Here is a 16,775-nt window from a genome sequence, read left to right as displayed (position 1 = left end):
AAAAAGAAATAAAATTGGAAAGTAGGTAAAATTATATTTATTTGCCAATGATTGTATTCCAAGAGAACCCAAGTGAATCAACTGAAAAACTCCTCTAAACAAGAAAAGTGCATAAGGATATGGGATATAAAAGATATGGGATATAAAATTAACATACAAATATCAATACAGAGAGGGCAGACAGCAGAAGCAAGAATTACAATTCTGCAGCATGTGGAGGGAAAACCACATTCACAGAAAGAGAGACAAAATGAAAAGACAGAGGATTTTGTACCAGATGAAGGAACAAGATAAAACCCAAGAAAAGCAACTAAATGAAGAGGAGATAGGCAACCTTCCAGAAAAAGAATTCAGAATAATGATAGTGAAGATGATCCAGGACCTCAGAAAAAGAATGGAGGCAAAGATCGAGAAGATGCAAGAAATGTTTAACAAAGACCTAGAAGAATTAAAGAACAAACACCTAGAAGAATTAGAGAACAAACAAACAGAGATGACCAATACAATAACTGAAATGAAAAATACACTAGGAGGAATCAACATCAGAATAACTGAGGCAGAAGAACGGATAAGTGACCCAGAAGACAGAATGGTGGAATTCACTGCTATGGAACAGAATAAAGAAAAAAGAATGAAAAGAAATGAAGACAGCCTAAGAGACCTCTGGGACAACATTAAATGCAACAACATTTGCATTATAGGTGTCCCAGAAGGAGAAGTGAGAGAGAAAGGACCAGAGAAAATATTTGAAGAGATTATTGTCAAAAACATCCCAAACATGGGAAAGGAAATAGCCACCCAAGTGCAGGAAGTGCAGAGAGTCCCAGGCAGGATAAAACCAAGGAGAAACACGGCGAGACACATAGTAATCAAATTGACAGAAATTAAAGACAAAGAAAACTTATTGAAAGCAACAAGGGAAAAACAACAAATAACATACAAGGGAACTCCCATAAGGCTAACAGCTGATTTCTCAGCAGCAACTCTACAAGCCAGAAGGGAGTGGCACAATATATTTAAAGTGGTGAAAGGGAAGACCCTACAACCAAGATTACTCTACCTGGCAAGGATCTCATTCAGATTCGATGGAGAAATCAAAAGCTTTACAGACAAGCAAAAGCTAAGAGAATTCAGCATCACAAAACCAGCTCTACAACAAATGCTAAAGGAACTTCTCTAAGTGTGAAACACAAGAGAAGAAAAGGACCTACACAAACAAACTCATAACAACTAAGAAAATGGTAATAGGAACATACGTATCAATAATTACCTTAAAAGTGAATAGATTAAATGCTCCAACCAAAAGACACAGGCTCACTGAATGGATACAAAAGCAAGAACCATATATACACTGTCTACAAGAGACCCACTTCAGACCTGGGGACATACAGACTGAAAGTGAGGGGATGGAAAAAGATATTCCATGCAAATGGAAATCAAAAAAAAAAGCTAGCGTAGCAATACTCATATCAGATAAAATACACTTTAAAATAAAGAATGTTACAAGAGACAAAGAAGGACACTAGATAATGATTAAGGGATCAATCCAAGAAAAAGTTATAACAATTATAAATATATATGCACCCAGCATAGGAGCACCTCAATACATAAGGCAACTGCTAACAGCTATAAAAGAGGAAATCAACAGTAATACAATAATAGTGGGGGACTTCAACACCTCACTTACACCAACGGACAGATCATCCAGACAGAAAAGTAATAAAGAAACACAAGTTTTAAATGACACAATAGACCAGATAGATTTAATTGACATTTATAGGACATTCCATCCAAAAACAGCAGATTACACTTTCTTCTCAAGTGCACACAGAACATCCTCCAGGATAGATCACATCTTGGGTAGCAAATCAAGCCTTGGTAAATTTAAGAAAATTGAAATCATGTCAAGCATCTTTTCTGACCACAATGCTACAAGATTAGAAATAAATTACAGGGAAAGAAATGTAAAAAACACAAACACATGGAGGCTAAACAATCACTTACCAAATAATCAAGAGATCACTGAAGAAATCAAAGAGGAAATCAAAAATACCTAGAGACAAATGACAATGAAAACATGACGATCCAAAACCTATGGGATGCAGCAAAAGCAGTTCTAAGAGGGAAGTTCATAGCAATACAAGCCTACCTCAAGAAACAAGAAAAATCTCAAATAAACAATCCAAACTTAAAGGAAGGTTAGAGAAAGGAACTAGAGAAAGAAGAAAAAACAAAACCCAAAGTTTGTAAAAGGAAAGAAATCATAATGATCAGAGCAGAAATAAATGAAATAGAAACAAAGAAAACAATAGCAAAGATCAATCAAACTAAAAGCTGGTTCTTTGAGAAGGTAAACAAAATTGATAAACCTTAGCCAGACTCATCAAGAAAAAGAGGGAGAGGACTCAAGTCAGTAAAATTAGAAATGAAAAGGAGAAGTTACAACAGACACCACAGAAATACAAAGCATCTTAAGAGACTACTACAAGCAACTCTATGCCAATAAAGTGGACAACCTGGAAGAAATGGACAAATTCTTAGAAATGTATAACCTACCAAGACTGAACCAGGAAGCAATAGAAAATATGAACAGACCAATGACAAGCACTGAAATTGAAACTGTGATTAAAAATCTTCCAACAAACAAAAGTCCAGGACCAGATGGCTTCACAGCTGAATTCTATCAAACATTTAGAGAAGAGCTAACACTCATCCTTCTCAACTCTTCCAAAAACTGCCGACAAGGAACACTCCCAAACTCATTCTATGAGGCCACCATCACCCTGATACCAAAACCAGACAAAGATACTACAAAAAAAGAAAATTACAGACCAGTATCATGGATGAATATAGATGCAAAAACCCTCAACAAAATACCAGCAAACAGAATCCAACAACACATTAAAAGGATCATACACTATGATCAAGTGGGATTTATCCCAGGGATGCAAGGATTCTTCAATATATGCAAATCAGTGTGATACACCATGTTAACAAACTGAAGAATAAAAACCATATAATCATCTCAATAGATGCAGAAAAATCTTTTGACAAAATTCAACACCCATTTATGATAAAAACTCTCCAGAAAGTGGACATAGAGGAAACCTACCTCAACCTAATAAAGGCCATATATGAAAAACCCACAGCAAACGTCATTCTCAATGGTGATAAACTGAAAGCATTTCCTCTAAGTTCAGGAACAAGACAAGGATGTCCACTCTTATGACTATTATTCAACATAGATTTGGAAGTCCTAGCCACAACAATCAGAGAAGAAAAAGAAATAAAAGGAATACAAATTGGAAAAGAAGAAGTAAAACTGTCACCATTTGCAGGTGACATGATACTATACATAGAGAATCCTAAGGATGCCACCAGAAAACTACTAGAGATAATCAATGAATTTGGTAAAGTTGCAGGATACAAAACTAATGCACAGAAATCTCTTGCATTACTATACACTAACAACAAAAGATCAGAAGGAGAAATTAAGGAAACAATCCCATTCACCACTGCAACAAAAAGAATAAAATACCTAGGAATAAACCTACCTAAGGAGGTAAAAGACCTGTACTCAGAAAACTATAAGACACTGATGAAAGAAATCAAAGATGAAACAAACAAATGGAGATATATACCATGTTCTTGGATTGGAAGAATCAATATTGTGAAAATGACTATACTACCCAAAGCAATCTACAGATTCAATGTAATCCCTATTAAACTACCAGTGACCTTTTTTACAGAACTAGAACAAAACATCTTAAAATTTGTATGGAGACACTAAAGACCCCGAATAGCCAAAGCAGCCTTGAGGGCAAAAAATGGAGCTGGAGAAATCAGACTCCCTGACTTCAGACTATACTACAAAGCTACAGTAATCAAGACAATATGGTATTGGCACAAAAACAGAAATATATATCAGTGGAACAGGATAGAAAGCCCAGAGATAAACCCACGCACCTGTGGTCAACTAATCTATGACGAAGGAGGCACAGATATACAGTGGAGAAAAGACAGTCTTTTCAATAAGTGGTGCTCAGAAAACTGGGCAGCTACATATAGAAGAATGAAATTAGAACACTCCCTAAAACCATACACAAAAATAAACTAAAAATGGATTAGAGACTTAATGTAAGACCAGACACTATAAAACTCTTAGAGGAAAACATAGGAAGAACACTCTTTGACATAAATCACAGCAAGATCTTTTTTGATCCACCTCTTAGAGTAAGGGAAATAAAAACAAAAATAAACAAATGGGACCTAATAAAACTTAAAAGCTTTTGCAAAGCAAATGAAGCTGCAAACAAGACGAAAAGGCAACCCTCGGGATGGGAGAAAATATTTGCAAACGAATCAACAGACGAAGGATTAATCTCCAAAATATATAAACAGCTCAGCCAGCTCAAGACCAAGAAAACAAACAACCCAATCCAAAAATGGGCAGAAGACCTAAATAGACATTTCTCCAAAGAAGACATACAGATTGCCAACAAACACATGAAAGAATGCTCAACATCATTAATCATTAGAGAAATGCAAATCAAAACTACAATGCGATATCATATCACACCAGTCAGAATGGCCATCATAAAAAAATCTACAAACAATAAATGCTGGAGAGGGTGTGGAGAAAAGAGAACCCTCTTGCACTGTTGGTGGGAATGTAAATTGATACAGCCACTCTGGAGAACAGTATGGAAGTTCCTTAAAAAAACAGAAATAGAACTACCATACGACCCAGCAGTCCCACTACTGGGCATATACCCTGAAAAAACCATAATTCAAAAAGGGTCATGTGGGCTTCCCTGGTGGCGTAGTGGTTGAGAATCCGCCTGCCAGTGCAGGGGGCATGGGTTTGAGCCCTGGTCTGGGAAGATCCCACATGCCATGGAGCAACTAAGCCCGTGTGCCACAACTACTGAGCCTGTGTTCTAGAGCCTGTGAGCCACAACTACTGAGCCCATGTGCCGCAACTACGGAAGCCCATGTGCCTACAGCCCATGCTCCACAACGAGAGAAGCCACTGCAATGAGAAGCCTGTGCACTGCAACGAAGAGTAGCCCCCGCTCTCCACAACTAGAGAAAGCCTGCACACAGCAACGAACACCCAACACAGCCAAAAATAAATAAATAAATAAAATAAATCTATTAAAAAAAAAAAAGGGTCATGTACCAGAATGTTCATTGCAGCTCTATTTACAATAGCCAGGACATGGAAGCAACCTTAAGTGTCCATCAGCAGATGAATGGGTAAAGAAGATGTGGCACATGTATACAATGGAATATTACTCAGCCATAAAAAGAAACGAAATTGAGCTATTTGTAATGAGGTGGATAGACCTAGCGTCTGTCATACAGAGTGAAGTAAGTCAGAAAGACAAAGACAAATACCGTATGCTAACACATATATATGGAATCTAAAAAAAAAAGAAGGTCATGAAAAACCTAGGGGCAAGATGGGAATAAAGACGCAGACCTACTAGAGAATGGACTTGAGGACATGGGGAGGGGGCAGGGTAAGCTGGGACAAAGTAAGAGAGTGCTAGTGTATATATGGACATATATACACTACCAAATGTAAAATAGATAGTTAGTGGGAAGCAGTTGCATAGCACAGGGAGATCAGCTCGGTGCTTTGTGACCAGCTAGAAGGGTGGGATAGCATGGGTGGGAGGGAGACAAAAGGGGGAAGAGATATGGGGATATATGTATATGTATAACTGATTCACTTTGTTATAAAGCAGAAACTAACACACAATTGTAAAACAATTATACTCCAATAAAAATGTTAAAAAAACAAAACCACTGCATCGTTTGACATGATAACCACTACCATGTGTGGCTATTTGAATTTAAATGCAAAATAATTAAAATTAAATGAAAAAAATTCGGTTTCTCAGTCCTACTGGTTACATTTTAAGTTCTCAACAGCCACGTGTGCTTAGTGGTTATTGTATTCATGTAATTATAGAACATATCCATCATTGCACAAAGTTCTATTGTCCAGTGCTAAGTTAGAAGATAAGGGGAAAGAGAAGACCACACTTATGAGAGCAACAAATTACCTAGGAATAGGAAAAAAATAGCTCTCTGTTACACCACATGACCTATTTGGTCACAGACCCCCTGTCTAGACCGCTCTGTATTTCAGGTCACAGCCAAAGTCTCATCTCTTTGGGAATCTTCCCTTCCCAGGGAAGGGAAGATTCCCTTCCTGGGACTTCCCAGGGGAATCTTCCCTTCCTGGGACTCTTCCAGGCTGACTCAGAGGTCACTCCAGTACCCGCCAGTGCAACATACAGTTGATTCTCATTATTTGCAGATTCCGTGTTTGCAAATTTCCTACTTGCTAAAATTCATTTGTAACCCCAAGAAGCGGGGCAGGAGAGGGGAGAAGAAGGCAGCAGCAATGACAGAGGCGGTAGAGAACCAGGGAAGGTTTAGGACTGGGTGTTTTGGATGAGATCCAGAGCCTCTCTCTTTTTTTTTTTTTTCTTCAGCTAAGACAGCAAAAGAGATGATTTATTGTACACATGTTACATTCAGCCACAAGTGAGAACAGAACTAGTCCAGAATGTCAAAGGTCCAGGGCAAAGGACCAAAAGGGACCGTTTTGATACGAGCAAGGGGGTTCTCTCAAAGGTGGTCGAGGCGATCAGAATGGTCATCGATGTTCCAGATCCACTGAGACAAGTTCTAGACAGTAGGCAAGCAGTCCAACAATTTGTACCAGCGTCCCTGGCCTCTGGCTTCCCTTGTTTCTGCTCCTGTGGCTTTCTAGGGTCTCCCTCTTTTTCTCCAGGGCAGCTGTGAGAGGCAGGGTGGGGCTCACATCTCCAGGGCAATCAAGGAAGTGCCCGATTGCTATGGCCTAAAGTGCTTTCCATTTTCCGGGGTGAGGCCTAAGCCCTAAAGTGGCCCAGGCTTGAGTAAGTTCTGATTGCTCACCCATCCAGCAAATTACCTTCTGTCTGGCAGAGATCCTGTTGAAAATGACCTGGGGTGGGTGGACTGGGTCCCCACTCCAAGGTGATCCAATATGGCCTGGATAGCTTGGAGGGAGTCTGGCATATCTTGGGGGTGACCTGGGTCAGAGAAGCAAGGAGGGGGCAGGACTGTCTGCCCTTATAGTGGTTCATCAGAGATGAGAGATGAGGCCTGAAGTCTCTCTGTCTCCCATGGCAGTCACCGCAGTCACTCAACCCAGTACCTTTGCCTTAGGACCCCCATGCAGCCTCAAAGGACATCTGTAATGGGGAAGGTAGGGGAACCACCCAGGGCAGCCCGCAGGTTCAGAGAGGGCAATGGAGTCACACAAGGTCACACAGCCAACCAGAGACAGAAGCAGAATGGAATCTAGTTCTCACTCCCACACTTAGAGTTATTTTTGTTTTCCCTCCAAATTATCAGTTTCTTTCTTACTTTTTTTTTTCAGTATTAATGCTTTATTTCCTAAACAGGGTAGTGGTTTCACAGGTGTTTATTACATTAGTCCTTATAGCCTCTGTATGTCTGAAATACATCATAATTTTTAAAGGGGGTAAATGGTAAATTTGTAGAATACAAGAACAACTTAGAGGAGAGCTTGCTGAGGGAGGGGCATGGATGGGCATAGAGATGAAGAAGTAACAGTCGTGTCTCAGGGCTGAGGAACTGATCTCCATCCCCTTCATCCCCACTGCAGTTTTCTTGGTTCAGGTTTTCATCTTTTCAATAGCTTCCTGTTTGTTTTTCCTTGTTAAAGTCTTGTTCCCCAGAATTTATTGTTTATAGTTCTGAGTGGAATTGTCAGTTTCTGAAGGACCAAGACTCTTGTCCTGTGTCAGTCCCTTCCCCTTTACTTCCACCAGGGCCCAGACTCCAGAGCTAGTTTCCTAGCAGATGGGTTTGGTCTTTTCTGTTAACACCCAGGCTAGATGCAGATCCACTCCCTGCTATTTCTTAAAGGGACCCACGCACAGAGCCCACAAGGGAAGAGACTAGGTTGTCTAATCCAACTGCCACCTGATGCTTGGATGCCGCAATGACATTTCCGCCTGTGGCTGGCTGGCTGCATTTTGCTCACACACGCCGTTGGCAGACAGTTCATTATGGTTCAAGTCAGTCTTTTTATTTCTAAAGAAAGGTGTAAAAAAGATATTCCTCATCCTAAATGGAAACTGAGTGCGTGGTTTGCCCCCCACATACCCTGGATCTGTCTTTGGAGTCTGCACAAAACACAACCTCCTTCAATCTCATCTCAAACTGCAGAGAGTTGAAGATAGACCCATATCCCCAGAAATGGGTTCAAGGCTTGGTTTCACTCCTTTAGTTGCTTTAATTTCCTGTAAAAAGCATGCGTTTATTTACTTTTATAATTATAAAGGAAGCTCCTTATTAAAAACTTCTTTTATTATGGTAAATTTCATATAGGAAAATGCACAAATCTTAACTGTACAGCTCAACTTTTCCCTATGTATACACCCACATAACCTCCACCCAGTTCAAGATATAGAACATTTCTATCTCCCTGGAAGTTCCCTTGTGCCTTTTTCAATCAATACCCAATCCACCAGAGGTAACGACTATTCTGATTTCTGTCACCATAGGTTAGTTTTGCTTATTCTTGAACTTCTTATGAATGGAACCATATAGTATGTACTCTTCTGTGTCTGGTTTCTTTGCCTTAGCACAATGTTTTTGAGATTTATCTGTGTTGTTCTGTGTACTAGTATTTTTTTTTCATTTTGATTATTGCTGGTAATATTTCATTTTGTGAATACATCACCAAGTGTTTTATTCTCCTGTTGATGGATATTTGGATGTTGTCCAATTTTGGCTGTTGACTAAAGTTGCTGTGAACATTCTTGTACCAGACTTCTGACAGACATATGAACTAATCTTTCTTGGGTGTATGTCTGCATGTGGAATCGTTGCGTCATAGTGTAGATGTATGTCTGGCTTTTTAAGGATATACCAAATAATAACATATGAAAATTCAAGTTAGTCCACATCCTCAGCAACCCTAGATGACAGGTTTTTTTAAAAAGCCTTTCTTCTGAATGTATCAAGTATCTCATTGTTGCTTTGACGTGCATTCTTTGATGAGATATTATTTTAAGCAGTTTCATACATTACTGGCCATTTGTCCTTTGTGAAATGCTTGTTCCAAGTATTTTACTCATTTTGAATTGAATGTTTGTATTTTTCTTAACGATTTGTAAGGGTTATTTCTATATTCTGGATATGATTTATCAGTCTCTACCTTGCTGATTTGTTTTCTTAATGGTATCTGTTGATGATTAGATGTTTTTAAGTCCAATTTATCCATTTTTTAAGAGCTAAGTGCATTTTGTGATCTAAGAAATCTTTACCTACCCCAATATCAAAAAAACTCTATGTATTTATTTAGAAGTTTGAGTGTTGAAGTTTTGACATTTAGGTCTATGATCCACCTTAGGATTATTTTCTGTGTATAGTTTAAGGGTCAGGGTTCTTTTTTCTCCACATACATCTAATTGTTCCAATATCATTTATTAAAACGCCATCCTTTCTCTACTTAATTACAATGACACCTTTGATGAAAATCAAGAGAGCATACACGTGTGGGTCCATTCTAGACTCTTTATTCTGTTCCAGTGATTGTATTTGCCTATTTTTGCTCCAAAAGGTCCCTGCTATTAATTACTATAGCTTTATAGTAAATCTTGAAATCTGGTGACGTAAGTCTTCCAACTTTTTTTCAAGAGTTCTTGTATATTCTGGGCTTCCCTCGTGGTGCAGTGGTTAAGAATCCACCTGTCAATGCAGGAGACACGGGTTTGAGCCCTTGTCCGGGAAGATCCCGCATGCCGCGGAGCAACTAAGCCCTTGTGCCACAACTACTGAGCCTGTGCTCTAGAGCCCGCGAGCCACAACTACCGAGGCTTCGTGCTGCAACTACTGAAGACTGCACGCCTAGAGCCTGTGCTCCGCAACAAGAAAAGCCACCGCAATGAGGAGCCCGCGCGTCGCAACAAAGAGCAGTCCCGGCTCTCCACAACTAGATACAACTAGGGAAAGCCTGGGCACAGTAATGAAGACCCAATGCAGCCAAAAAAAAAAAAAAAAAAAAAAAGTTCTTGGATATTCTAGGTCCTTTAATTATCACATAAATTTTGCTATCACCTTGTCAATTTACACACAATCACACACACACACTACACACATGGCTTGCGGGAATTTTAATTGGATTGCATTGAATCTATAGACCAATTTAGAAAAAATCAATAACAATATTGAGTCTTCCAATTTATGAACATGGAATATCTGTCCATTTACTGAGGTAATCTTTAATTTTTCTCCAGATATATTTTATAGTTTTCAGTGTCAAGGTCTTGCACACCTTTCAATAGATTTATTCCTGGGTATTTAATATTTTTCATGCAGTTACAAATAGCATTGGTTTTTTTATTTATGAAATTTATTTTCTTATATAAATTATGTATTTCTCTGGGCAGACAGCCTTCACCTTATTGCACTAACAGCACATCTGTAATACCAAGCTACAGGACAAGTCTTAACAAGGTCTGTACTCAACGTAGCACTTGTCTACCGGGCACTGTAGAAGAGGATGAGGAAAAGCCAGGACCCATCTCAGGTGAAGAACGGGGAGGGGGCAATGTGTCTTGCCTCTGACAGTTGGTTTTCTCCCAGGAAGGGGAACATGCAAAGTTATGTCTGGATTCTGGAAGGGGGAGGAGATCTTGGAGGCTGAGAAGCCCAATGCAACACTGAAGCTCAGCTCCCTTTATCTCTGGGGGAAGCAGGGACTCCTCTTTCACTCATCTGTAACACATCACTCTGGCCTAGCTGATGCTTTGGGTAAACAGAGACAGGGGTCATCCTCGAATTAGCAGCACTTAAGAACAGGCCATACACTGCCACAGTGTGCCACACTCCCTGGGTGTCCCTGGCCCCAGGGACCTGAAAGCTGTGTATCCTAGGGAGAGGTGCCACTCAAGACCCAGAGATGGCTGTGGAAGTCCCTTTATCTAGTGGAGCTGGGGATGATGCTTGGACGTCCCCATGACCACACTTAGCTAGCAAAGCTCTGGTGTTGGATCTTCTAACCATTGGTCAAAGCTGTAATGAGACCGAGTCTGTAGGCAGAGTGAAGGGATGCCTGAGTAGGAAGGGGGAGGAGCGTGGGGATGGGGGCGGGTAATGGGCAGTGACTGTAACATGATTAGGTCCTCCTTGCAGATGGAGGCTGGGCTGAACTGGGAGTGGGGTTAGGAGGGGCTACAAGCCCCCGCCCGGAGCTCCTCTCACTCTGCCTTTGAACAACGCTGAAGACAAGTTGCTCACATTCTCTAGAGCATGTTCTTGATACAGGGATGGGGGCTTTGGGGGGAAGTGGTGATTTGGTATTGGCCAAGAGCCACATTAAGCCTTTATGAGGGCAACCACCACAGCCTTGGCATTGAGACTGCATAGGTCACAGTAGACCTGGCCAGTGCCCACAAAGACGATGGGTTTGCTTGTGATGTAGGTCATAGAAATAGCAGCTCCCACCTTGTCATCGATGGTATCAAGTTTGGTAAGGACACCGAGGTGTCTGGGCCATAGAATGGTCAGCCAAGTCTCTGTTGAACTTGACCAGCTTGTCCACGGCCTCATTGCCTACTAAGGCCTCCCCGACAAACAGCACCAAGTCGGTGCGTTGAGAGTAATGAGCTTGGCCAGGGCAGTCATCAGAGGGGCATTGTCTTGCATACGGCCAGCTGTGTCCACCAGCACCACATCAAAACCTTGGTTATGTGCAAAGGCAACGGCTTCCATGGTAATGCCAGCAGTATCCTTGCCATAGCCCTTCTCAAACAACTGCACCATGGTGTGGCTGCCGTGATTCTCAGGGGGGTGTAGGGCACTCAAACGCCGGGTGTGTGTCCGCAGCTGCTCCACAGCCCCGGCACGAAATGTATCGCAGGCAGGAATGAGGACACTGAAGCCATTCTCTAACAGCCAGAAGGAAATCTTGGCAAGATTAATAGACTTCCCCATGTCATTCACACCACAGAAAGTGACCACGTAAGGGCGCTGATGGTGCTGGGCGTCCATGATATCCTGGAGCATGTCCACACAGTGCTGTGGCTGCAGAACCTGCACCAGGGACTCTTGGAGAGCTTGCTTGGGAAGTCACCGTGCTGAACATCCCCATCACCTTCCCTTCCAGCTGGTTGGCCACAGATTCACAGAGTTGCACTGCAGTGTCTGCTGCCACGTTCTTAGCAATGAGATGGTCATGCATCTTGTCCAGCACAGATGCCATGTCTTCACGACTCAAGCTCTTGGAACCCTCAAGACCCCTCAGCATCCCAAACATGCCACCCAGGTTCCCCTTGGTAGCACTAGGTTTGATGGAGTTTTGAGCAGCCCCTTAGTCATCTGAGCTGCTGCGGTCCAGATCCTAAAGCTGCCTCCCACACCCAGTCCCTCGAATCTAGTTGATGCCCTCGGCTGGGGCCACCTCAGGGGCTCCATTGATGGTGGGAGTGCAATAGTCCAAGACTTCTCTGTTAGCAGAGCCACCCAGTGCCCACACCCCGGGCACTTTTTTGCCCTTCTCCTTGGGAGCATTTGACTTACTGGACTTGCCGGACTTCTCCATACCCCTCCCATGCTTCTGAATGAACTCTTTTCACTTCCTGCGGATCAATTCCTGTTTGGAAAGTTCTATCCCGCTCTCAGGCCCCACTGGGAGACCTGACTTTTCTGCAGGGACTTCTTTGCTGGTAGCCAAAGGGCCATCAGAACCTTCCTTCTTGGTCCCCTTGTTTGTTTGTTTTTTTTGCTGTTCTTGGCTTTTTCCTTAGGCTTTTCACCCCGTGTCTCAATCATGGACCTCACAGGTTTCTTGGCCTTTTCAGAATCTTCCAATTTCTTCATGGTTGTGGGAGCACGGATCTTACTGCTCTCCTCTGATTCACGAAGGAGCCGCAGAAAGTCATTCTGGCAATTGAAAGTACCATTCAATAGACTTAGGGCACGTTGCTGTCGGATCTCAGTGCGGTACTTGTCACAAAACAGCCGGTGCACAGCGTCTATCAACTTGCCTGCGTATGTCAATGTTAGAATCTTCTGAAAACCTACCACAAACACCAGCTCAAACTGGTTGTCCAGTTTATACCTGAGCGTGAGTGCCTCATGGGTGAAGGAGTTGTTACCTCTCCTTTCCTGCCACCGTACCGAACGAATCAACGCGTTAATGAGCCGGGTGCATGAGTCGCTCACGCCCTGGAAGCACCAGAGCACGAGCCGCCTTTGGAGAAAATGGTGAAGAAGTTGAGCGTGGCGGCAGCGGGAAAGGAACCGGGCTGGCGCCGGGAACTCAGGCCCGAGATCGTCGCTGCTTCCTGCTGCGCCAAGCACTGGACACGTCCCACCAGTGGCCCCGGACACCGGCTCCAATGGTATTGTTTTGTTAAGTTTCATTTTCCAATTGTTTCTTGCTAGTATGTATCGACAGAAATACATTTGTTTTGTATCTTGACCTTGTATCCAGTAGCCTTTTTAAATTCACTTATTAATTCTATGAAACTTCCATATATTTAATTTAAAAAACATCTTCATCGATCTTAAAGTTCCAGCTGGTATTTTCATTATTTTAAAGCATCCCATTTATTGACCATCACCGCTTATCTTTCTGGCTCACTCTCTTAAATATCGTGAATCCATTAACTTTCTAACCTCTTCAGGACCTCCAGCCCATTGACCCTACCAACTTTTTATTGCCCTTCACCTTGCCTACTTACCTCTTGGGGTCCATGGTCTCATCATTATCATTACTTTCTTGCCCTCTTTCCTCTATATAGATCTTGCTTGGATACATTCCTGTTTAAATCCAAATCCCAGACTCAACATGGTTGAGAAAAAGACACAACGATATTGGCTAGTTTCACTATAAATGGGCCTGTGATGCTACTCATTTCCCAAGTCCATTTGTTCTTCCACTCTTAACTGACTATCTCACACCCTCTGTCTTCTCAAACCTCCAAAGCCTCCTCTCCACCCTCACTCTCAAATGGTGATCTTGCTTCTTATTTCATTAGAAAAGCAATCAAAAGAGAACTTCTACATTCTACGACCTACACATCAACCTACCCACCAGTATCTGCACTCCTTTATTCGAGCGCATTCGTCATACAATAGTTTTCTCTCTCTCTCTCTCACATCTTCCATTACTCCCTCTCTAATGATTCATTCTCAGCAGCTTACAAACAGGCCATGTTATCTCCTGTCTTAAAAACCAAATCAGGGCTTCCCTGGTGGCGCAGTGGATAAGAATCTGCCTGCCAATGCAGGGGATATGGGTTCGATCCCTGGTCCGGGAAGATCTCACATGCGGCGGAACGACTAAGCCCATGCTCCACAACTACTGAGCCTGTGCTCAGGAGCCTGTGATCCACAACTACTGAAACCCGCGTGCCTAGAGACCATGATCTGCAACAAGAGAAGCCACCGCAATGAGAAGCCCCCGCTCGCCACAACTGGAGAAAGCCCACGCACAGCAATGAAGACCCAACACAGCCAAAAAAAGAAAAAAAAGAAAATAAAATCAAACCAAATCCCTCCTCTGACAGCACACTTTTTTCTAGGTACCGTCTCATTTTTCTAATCTACTTTATAGCAACACATCTCAAAAGATTGCCTTTATCCTCTCTCTCTACTTTGTCTACTCCCATTCTCTCTTGAACCCACTCCAGTCCACTTACCCTAGCCGCAGGGAGTGCTGTAACAGGCAGCAGAGCAAAGAGCAGTATCTAGAGAGAGGGATGATTGGACTCTAATCCGGTCAGCTTTTGCCCCAACTATTACACCAAAACTGCTCTTGTCAAGGTCACCAATGACCTCCATGTTGCTAAGTCCAGTGGTCAGTTGCCCTCTTACTTGCTTATCTACAGCCCAGATGATCACTTCCTCCTTGAAACTCATTTGACCTCACAGGGACACTCTTCTCTCTTTGTTCTCTTTTTCCCTCTGGGGCTTTCCTCCCATCTTCCCAACCTCTACCTGAAGTGCCCAGGACCCAGTCTCAGACCTCTTCTCTTGTCTACACTTGGTCGATGGCTCTCAACGCTATCAGATCCAATACTCCCTTTTAATTTAATTTAATTTATTTTTTAAATGTTTTATCATAAATAATGTCAAACATACAAACGAAAGTGGAGAGAATAGTACAATGTATTCCCATATATCTATTACCTGGGTTCAATATTTAACAATACTTCTCCCCATTTGCTTTATCTATCCCTTTTTCTCTTTTTCTTTGCAGAAGTCTGGGATTTGAAAGCAAATCCCCAGACACCAGTCATTTCACTCCTACCTACTTCAGTATGCATTTCTTTTTTTCTTTTTCTCTCTTTCTTTTGTAATTCAAGCAAGATCGGTATGCATTTCTTTTTTTTTTTTTTTTTGCTGTACGCGGGCCTCTCACCGCTGCGGTCTCTCCGGCTGTGGAGCACAGGCTCCGGACGCGCAGGCTCAGCAGCCATGGCTCACGGGCCCAGCCGCTCTGCGGCACGCGGGATCCTCCTGGACCAGGGCACGAACTCGCATCCCCCGCATCGGCAGGTGGACCCCCAACCACTGCGCCACCAGGGAAACCCCTGGTATGCATTTCTTAAAGACATGGGCCATTGTCTTGCAAAACCACAATGCCGGGACCATACCTAACAGCATTTAAAATAGTTCTTTGGTATCATTTAATATCCAGTCCATAATTACACTTTCCCTAATGTCTCAGATATGTGTTATTACAGTGGATTTGTTCAAACTTGGATCCAAACAGGTCTTCACATTATATTTTGCTGCCGTATCCTTTCAACTTTATTCATTGCCAGCAGTCCTCCTCTTCCCTTTATTTTTCATATCATTGACTTATTGCAGAAACCAGCTCCATTGCCCTGTAGAATGTTCCACATTCTGGATTTATTCCTTTTTTATAACAAATCTTTTGTAATTTGCCCTTTACTGTCCTGAAATGAAATTGAGAAATAATGTAGCTACTGTATTAGTTAGGGTCTGGCAGGAAACAGATGGCACACTCAAGCCGAGTCCAATCAAGGCCAGTTTTATAAAGGGATTATTGACAAAGGTTGGGCAAAGTGAAGGGAACCAACAAGAAATGAGGAAGCACTAGAGGACGTGTCTGCCATCCCTGGGCCTGAAGGACCAAGAGGAGGGAGTGGTATCTCCCTCTGGCTGAACCCCACAGGAAGCCACTGGGCAAGGGAGCTGGTTGATGTCATTTATGAAAGTTGGCCTCCTGGGGCAGGTAGCAGGGTGCAGTAGAGCAGAGAGTAGATCGGGTCGAGAGGGACAAATGAAGTATATCCCTCAAAGCAGTCTACACACATCATTTCAAAATAATGAATTGAATTTCCTGTATTACAAGGAAAAACAAGAGGAAACTAATGTATAAAGTATTATATATTTGAATATGCAAAAATTTTGCACAACTTCACCAGAAGCCCTAATGGAATCATCAGATGCTTGCAGCCGTTCCTAGAATCACTGTGTCTGCCAAAGAGGCACATGCAGACTGACCCAGGAGAACTGGAGTGGCATCTCAAATACAGAGAGAAGCCATGTTGCTGATTTTCGAATCAAGACCAAGCACCCTCTTGCATCAATTACATGGAAATGGCGTTCCTGGGAAACTTGGTGTATATTAAAACAATACCCCGAATACTCGGTGTTTATGTGGAGAATAGATTTAGGCTCTATGTTGAGATAAATAATAA

General features: G+C 42.3%; 1 pseudogene; it reads right to left on the bottom strand.

Moving 5' to 3' along the window:
• Positions 1-11,415: 11,415 nt before the first annotated feature.
• LOC115866835 (signal recognition particle receptor subunit alpha pseudogene) lies at positions 11,416-13,861 on the bottom strand (annotated as a pseudogene).
• Between the last annotated feature and the right edge of the window lie 2,914 nt (positions 13,862-16,775).

This window comes from Globicephala melas, chromosome 1, assembly GCF_963455315.2.
Source record: "Globicephala melas chromosome 1, mGloMel1.2, whole genome shotgun sequence".
NCBI classification, from domain to species: domain Eukaryota; kingdom Metazoa; phylum Chordata; class Mammalia; order Artiodactyla; family Delphinidae; genus Globicephala; species Globicephala melas.
This window is presented reverse-complemented; position numbering and strand designations above follow the sequence as displayed.